The 8,344-nt window shown below is 29.3% G+C and overlaps 1 long non-coding RNA gene across 1 annotated transcript; it reads left to right on the top strand.

The window, feature by feature from the left end:
• The first annotated feature begins 2,334 nt into the window (after positions 1–2,334).
• Positions 2,335–8,310, top strand: LOC136065645 (uncharacterized). Its single transcript, XR_010627260.1, has 5 exons — positions 2,335–2,621; positions 7,561–7,651; positions 7,835–7,901; positions 8,004–8,126; positions 8,213–8,310. It is a non-coding gene; the product is annotated as an uncharacterized LOC136065645 (long non-coding RNA).
• Positions 8,311–8,344: the final 34 nt, after the last annotated feature.

Below are 8,344 nucleotides of genomic sequence, written 5' to 3'. Positions count from 1 at the left end.
ACGTGTTGTAACTTGAAAGGCCATATTGATTCACCCGATACGATTCCTCAAGAATATAATCAAATTATTGGCTTCAAGAAATAATACCTCAAGAATATACCCAAATTATTCACTTCAAGAAATAATAGTTCATGGTATTCATAAGATCCTGGATTCGAAACTTCTTGTCAACATCTTGGGGCCATCTCTATAGAATTCTTCCTTATTATAACTTGGTGTATTTGAGATGGAGGATTGCATACATTTGAAAGAATAGTCAAGTACTCAAAGAGATTTGAATATTCTCATTTATCAAAAAAAGAGATAGGTTTATCATTAGCATAAAAAGAGGAAATACTTAATTATTAAATAATGTTTATAAGAGCCTGTGATAGTTATACATATTTTTGGGTCTTACAGGATACAAACAGTTAAAATTGTGTTTTTCAAAACATGATTTTAGTTAAAATTGTAAAAACATATTTTTCAAACACATGATTTTATAGGTTGTGTACAATAAGCTATGTACAATAATTGTTTGTTTATATTTAGACCCCTACAAATCATATTTATTTAACCTAATTAATTAACCAAATTGATACTAAGGTTTATTATTCAGATTTAAGTTAAACACATACAATCATATTACTTAGTGTGGAAAAGTAAAAAAGACAGTAATATGATGACCTAAGAAAACTAATGAAACCAATCGTTTCAAGGTAAAAACTTAGGGAGGATTTAACCTAACTATCCTCAAGGTAAACAAATCTACTATGATAGAATAGCAGATTATAATAAATTTAAACCCTAAATCTAAAGTTACCTCATGTAGAACTTACTAATATGATCACGTGCAATTCTGACTTCACAGACCCTTTTATCTTGGATTTGCTGAACTCAAACTCCCTGTTTGTGACTTTGAGAACTCAAAGGTTTCAAATCATCAGCAGTTGTTGATCTTGTAGCAGCAACTCTAGATCTACGGTTCTAATGGTATGAGAATGATTCCGATAGTGACTTTGAAATAAGTTACCCTAAAAAGCAATTAAACTATTAGACATGGTTGATTCTAAAAAATAAAAAATAGAAAATAGACAAAGGGCATGGGATAGGGGAATGATTGAGTGAAGATAAATGCAAATATTAACAAAAATTTTCTCAATATAATTATAAAGACCAATAGTTGTCAAAGTTGAGTTGAATTGGTAAATAAAATAAGTAATGAGTAAAGACATAAACTAATAGATAAAAGCATTTTAAGCAATAATAATTAAAATTCACTTATAACAACAATGATTAATATGTTTATTGTATTTAGAAACAATAGATAATTTCTAAAATTTAATATTAGCAACAATAATTAATATGTTTATTATATTAAGAAACAATATATCAAATGAATTTATAGTTTATCTTTTATTCTCTTTTCAGCACTATGGACAAATTTGTAATAAGAAAACCACATAAACTGCAAAATCCATTTCTTACTCAAGATTCATCTTCTTAGTTCTTGCTGATCCCCCTAAAAAAAAAAAAAAATCATGGAGCTGCCACTAGTAGAAACGCATCTCGATTGGTTGAACATGTTCTCTCAATTGGTTGAACTTGGCATGTTTCCAATTTTTGAACTTCCAGCTTCCTTTTTTTTTTTTTTTGTATTCTAACTTGCAGTACCTTGAGTATTGTCTAATAAATCCTATAAACTCTAAGATCTATATCTAAACAAGTTTATGTTCACGGTTTATCAATTGTTCTAAACTTTTAGAACCTAATAATAATAATTAATAATAATTACTGTTTTTTTTATTATTATATAATTTTATATCGTTTGCATGGATGCAAAGACAATAGGGGTGTGCATGATTATTTTAGGGGTTGTTTTGCTTTGAGTTTGGGTATATTTTAATCTGATCTGACCTTTCAAGTTGAAAAAAATATATTTTTTAAGTATAAGCATTATTTTAAAACTAAATTCAAAGGTTGATAACTAATATACAGTTTAACCTTTTGTTCTTCACGAAGTTTATATTAGTTTAACGTTGAAACATAATCTGTGCCTACTAAATTTCCTTTCCTTTCTTTAATTATAGAAAAGAGGAACTTTGCTATAAAATTTGCCCAACAAATTGTATTTTACTCTCTTTTATTTATTTATTTTTATTATTGTGGTAGATTCTTTACTTTTTCTTTAATTTTTTGCGGTCCTACCTACTGATCTTTAATCATGTAATTGGACCGCAATAGAAGATATTATTATCACGCACCGACACTGGCTCTTCTTTTTAAATTTACGTATGTTTGTTTGTTTTCTTTGTTTGTTTTTGTCCCCTATTTATAGTACTTTGTATACTTCTCAGTTCTCATATCTCAACAAAACAATAACAACAATGGTGATAAGCAAAAAAATACTAACAAACATGGAGTACAGAAGTTCTCACTGCTCGTGCTTGAAGTTGTTTACGTTTGTGCTCCTTTGGTGCTGCTTGGCAAGCTTGAGCTTGGCTTCGATTCACAGTCACCGTCATAGTAGACATGATGAATTGGACAAGCATCCACTATCAAAGATCAACATTTATAAAACCACTCTTGCACTCCGTAACTCGGTCTCCATTAAAGCGAGCCCACTCATTCTCGGTTTCAAGGTACATAATAGTACAGTGCTTACTCTAGTGGAAAATTATTAGATACTTCGGAAACAATGATTCTTTATCTTATATGAGGGGTGGGTTACATATGTGAGTCCTACCATGAAGCCTGTCTTTTCACGTAAGAGAAGGGAACTATACTTCTGAAATATATAAGTATTATCCACTCTAACTATTTTCTTTTTAAGGCTATATTTGTTTTGGGTGTAAATAATTTTCAAAAAATGTTTTACACCCTTGTGTGTGTTTGGCTCCATCGGTAAATATGGTCAAACGAAATTTCATTTACACTTTGACTGAAAAAAGACCCTCTTCATCTGTAAAATGGTTTACACAGTTATTTTACCTTCAAATCATTTACACTCTCCTCTCACTCCTTACACGCCTCACTCTCAGCACACACTCTCTCCAAAGCTCAGTTGTGACCACTCATCCATCTTGGCAATAGCATTGCTCCGGCACCACCTCACGCACTAGCGCGATGAAGCTTAGCTCCGACCACCCAAGCCATCCGTTTCCTCCACTCAATGGTGAGATTTCTCCATCTTTTCTTCCCGCTCAACCTCACCACCATGCTCCACCACTGCATGTCTCCGATCCACCACTGCCATCATCCAAGCTACCCTCCTCCATGAGCTCCGATCCACATCCAAACTACCCATCTACTCACATAACCCAATCCTCATTTCGGCAAACCCACACCCACCCGATCTAGCTGCCGCCGTCCTCCGTTGGTACCGATCTCTCTCTTTCTCGATCTATCTCTCTTTCCCTCAATCTCTCACTCTTTCTTCCTCCTCTCACCGAGTATATCATGTATATATTGTGAATAAATAATTTTATTTTGATTTTTGGTTGTATTAATTGTATATTTTGAAATTTTTTGTTATGAAATTTGTTTGAAAGCTGAGAAAATGGTTGAGAAAATGTGAAACATTTGTAGGAAAATAGCATTTTCAAAATGTTAATTACCAAACACGAAAAATAGTTTTCCAGACTACTTTCCATTGCAAAACCAAACACCCGGATTTTTTTCATTTTTTTTTTTTATGGGAATTCATTTTCACCTGCATTCATTTTACACTCAGAATTCAATTTACATTGAGTGAAATGCAGCCTAAGTGAAAGAGTGATGCTTATATATACCAAAAAAATGCGACAATTCTCGTTCATATTTTCCCATTTTGAGTTACTTGTACACATTCTTTTATGTAATTTAATATTTATTTCATGTGTGTGTAGGCGTAAGGACAGAACTATGATGTTAGAGCAAAAAGGAATACACTCCTAAAAAGGAAAAAAAAAAAAAAAAATAAAAAACTTTTTTTTTATAATAAAATATTTAAAAATTTTGTTTTACTTAAATTTTTTTTTTTAAAATGTTTTATTTTTTACTAGTTAAGAAGTAAGGGCTTAAGGACCTTTAAGCAATATCAATCTTTAATTTATGTTTTAGGTTCTTGTTAACAAATGACCTAAAGACATAAGTTGTAGATTAATAAATGCTTAATTACGAATTATATTGTACATTTAAAAAAAAAAACATTTATTAATGATTCATTGACTTGCACGTACAAATTTATTGTAGTTATGTGTACTTTAAAAAAAAAAAAAATGTGTATAGTTTGATTTTATTTTTTATTAAAATGTATAAAAAAATATTATTGATTATAGTATTTAATGCATCTTAACCATTGCCCCTTAAGGCATTCATTAACAAAAACCTATATTTTTAAGGTAGTCTCTTACTTTTGAATATGCATAATATGTGCTTCATCTTTTTTATCAATATATTTTATTTATTTTTTCCTTCAAAAATTTAATGGAGATGGTAATAGGTCTCAAGAACACTCACACACACACACACACATATATATATATTCCTTGTGTCAAATAGTTGGTAGAAAGAAGTTAAAAAATAAAAATTCTACCTCCTTTTTTTTTTTTTTTAATTTTTTTTAATAATAGAATAGTTATATTTATGCTTATAGTCTTTCAAAACGGAAGATAATTTTCTAAAGGGTTCTTTGTCTTTGCATATAAAAAGAGAAATTATTGGGACTTGTATAGAATCAAACATGGGATATTGGGCTTTTGTTCTTATTTTGCAAAAATAACAGCAATATGTTATTGTTTTGAAACTATTTAAGTCCGTGTCCCTGTTTTTGAAATTTAATTTTAACAAAATCGAGTTAAGTATAAAACTTAATATCCTCAAAATTGAGTTATATGTAAATTATTAATTGAAACTCGACTTTAGCAAAGTTGAGTTTCACTTAATTTTAATTTTAATTTTAATTTTTATAAATTAAGTGGATTGTTTTGAAACTATTTAGGTCCGTGTTTCTGTTTTTGAAATTTAATTTTAACAAAATCGAGTTAAGTATAAAACTCAATATCCTCAAAATTGAATTATATGTAAATTATTAATTGAAACTCGACTTTAGCAAAGTTGAGTTTCACTTAATTTTAATTTTAATTTTTATAAATTAAGTGGTAAAATATGCATAGAACTCAACGTTGCTAATATCGAGTTTCACTTGTAACTCAATTTTGCTAAAATCGAGTTTCAAAACAGAGACACGAAACTAAATAGTTTTTAAACAAGGACATATTGCTGTTATTTTTGCAAAATAAGGGCAAAAGCCCAATATCTCCGAATCAAACATATATAATTTTTGAGATTTAAATACATGTTGCTTTTCTTTCTGATAGATAATTGATTGAAATGTATTGAGAAACAAGCATTTTGTATCTTTTCCATTTTAAATTTTGTGAAAACTAAATAGATACTGGTTTTATTTTTCACTCGTTAATTTAGTTTCTAATCTTAGTTTATTTTTTATTCTTAAATTCCAAGAAAATTTTAATTCATGATCTGGCCCTCCAAAGTTAAATTCTAGTTCTGTCTCTATGTAGTGGGTCCATCCGTAATAATTAAGATGATTGAGTTTTTGTGATTGATTATTCTGTCTACATTTCTGTCCACATATTTGCTAATTGCCAGCATAATTTACTATTCTCTGATACTATTAAAATGATTGACACCCTTTGATAATCTGATTATCAATAAAACTACAAAGAGTGTCAATCAGATTATCAGGAATGATTGACACCCTTTGTAGTTTTCTGTAAAACATGTAACCCCTAAATTTGAGCATAAAACTTACTCCTTCATGGTATTTTTTTAACGTGTAAACTATTAAATATCCATAAAAACAAACAATAAGTTACTCATGTGTTATATTATTTCCATATCAAATAATGCAACATGGAATTTTGTGTTGCATTAAAAAATCACGAGAGGTTAAGTAACATACACAAAACCTTCCGAAAGTGAGATTAGGTGTTACACAATTAATGATTTACACATAAAAATAATAATATAAAAAAGGTTAAATGTTATACTCAAAAGTTTAGGAGAGTACCGTGTTTTAAGGGAAAACCAATCGAAAGGGGTTCTGTGAACACTAAATGGATGCTAGTTATATTTTTCAGTTGTTGATTAAGTTTCTAATTTTAGCTTATTTTTTATTCTTGAATTCCTTTTTTTAATCCATGATTTAGCCCGGAACCAAAGTTGAAATTCAATTCTAGTTTTCTCCCTATGTAGGTGGGACCATATGTAATAAGATTAATTGAATTTTTGTGAACATTTGGTGGTACATATTTTTACATCATAATATAAAAGGAAAAAAAAAAAAAAAAAAAGAACCCTTATGGTTTTTCTGAAAAATATGGAATTCCTTGAAGTTTTGAGTTATACGACCTAACCCAACCCTTTTGTTGTGTTATTTTTTGTGTAAACTGTTCAATATTCATGAAAACAAATGATGAGTTATTCATGTGAGATTCATGTTATATTATTTTCATATAAAATGGTACCACATGGTGGTTTTATGTTACACTAAAAATCACAAGAGGCTTAAGTGTTACACTAAAAACCTCTAAGAGAACTAGCATCTAGAGATGCCAAAAAAAAAAAAAAACTATTTTACATCCTCAAAACCATTTTATCTATTTTACTATCCTATTTCACAACTCATCCAACATTCTTAGTTTTTATTTTACATACAACCCAATAAAATAATATAAACTACTTAATAAAATAATAAAAAAGTACTCTTCTCTCTCTTTTTCATTCACCACACAACCACAAGATTAAAATATTATTTTTTTTCTTTACAACCTATGAGCAATAAGGTTGCATATATGAAACCTTACTATAGTAATGTTGCAAATTTTTTTAAGTTTACATATCTGGATGAAGTTTTATTTGGGTGTCTTGGATTGTAAAATAGTAACTGGAGGTGTTTACACCCTCCGATACTAATGCTCTAAGAAAATTAAATGTTATTTTATTTATAAAGCAATATTGTATAAGAGGTTAAGTGTTACACTCAAAAGTCAAAACTTCAAATCTCACATTTTAATGAGGAGATTGCTAAGGAATTTTGTATATTTTTCTCGTAAAAAGATTATTGTTGACTTCATTAATGTTAGGGTGGTTCATTTGTTGAACATAGTTCTGGTAGCCTTTTTGTTTTTCATTTTTCAATGAACGAGTAATTTCATTTTCAAAGAAAACAATAGAGGTATCTCATCAGTTTACAACTCAAATAAAATATAAAAATTATAAATCTAGTGAGACAAAAAAATTGACCACTTTTTTTCATTTTTTATTTTTATTTTTAGTTGTTGTTATGGCTTGGGGTGTGATAAAATTATGTCAGTAATAAAGAGTTCAAGTATATATAAGTGATGTTGTATTAATTACAATTTTTTTAAATCATTTTATTAGCTACACTAATAGTAATTAAATCTACACAGAAACTCCATATATTATATACATTCAACCCTTTTGTGATTGATTTCATTTATAAAATTAAAAAAAAAAAATTTTGTGATTGTAACGATGTTTTATATATGATTACAGGGTGAGGACAAAGCATGGGTGACAGTGGATCTTGTAAACCCTGACCCTTCTGGGGATGATTGGTTGCAGTCTTTTCTCCTGCAAAATTCAAGTACATCTGTGTCACTATGAACTGTCTAGCTTATTGTATTAATTGTGCTTCTTCAGGGATTGAATTTTTCATTCATTAACTGAGACTATGTACATAGACAATTCCATGGAGAATAGTATTATGTAGTAATTATGCATCTTGTTTTAGTCCAGAAATTGATGGAATTTTATTTTAAAAATGCAGCTCATCAACTTGTACACCAGAAAATGATGAAATTGAGTCTCCATATTTATGTACAAGCCCAATAAAGGTGTGTATGGTGTAAATTTTGAAACTGAGGTTAAAAGTTACACTAAAAAACATCTTGGTTCTTGCTTCTCTAACCTATGTGACACGAATGCCTTTCTTCTAGTATAAGTACGCAAATTTCTCCAATTTAAAGTACAGCAAAACAGGCAAAAATTCTTTGAAATTCGAGTTGATCAATCAGCGGGCAGACTTTTCCTTTGCATTGTTTTCAGACGGTTTGTCAAATGTGTGTCAAGGACTACTCTTTCTACATATTTTCTTATGCTTCAATGATGATATGTTAATAACACTATCATATCGACTATCTTGCAGCCTAAGCTGGTCGCAGTTTCAAATTTCATATCATTTGCCAATCCAAAAGCACCTGTATATCCACGTCTAGCTCATGGAAAGTTATGGAATGAAGTAAGTTTACACTAATTGATAATTCTCTTTAGAATCTTC

The sequence above is a fragment of the Quercus suber genome, unplaced genomic scaffold (genome assembly GCF_002906115.3).
Source record: "Quercus suber isolate HL8 unplaced genomic scaffold, Cork oak 2.0 scaffold_1063, whole genome shotgun sequence".
Classification (NCBI taxonomy): Eukaryota; Viridiplantae; Streptophyta; class Magnoliopsida; order Fagales; family Fagaceae; genus Quercus; species Quercus suber.
Note: the sequence above shows the minus strand (reverse complement) of the source record. Positions and strands in the feature narration are given on the sequence as shown.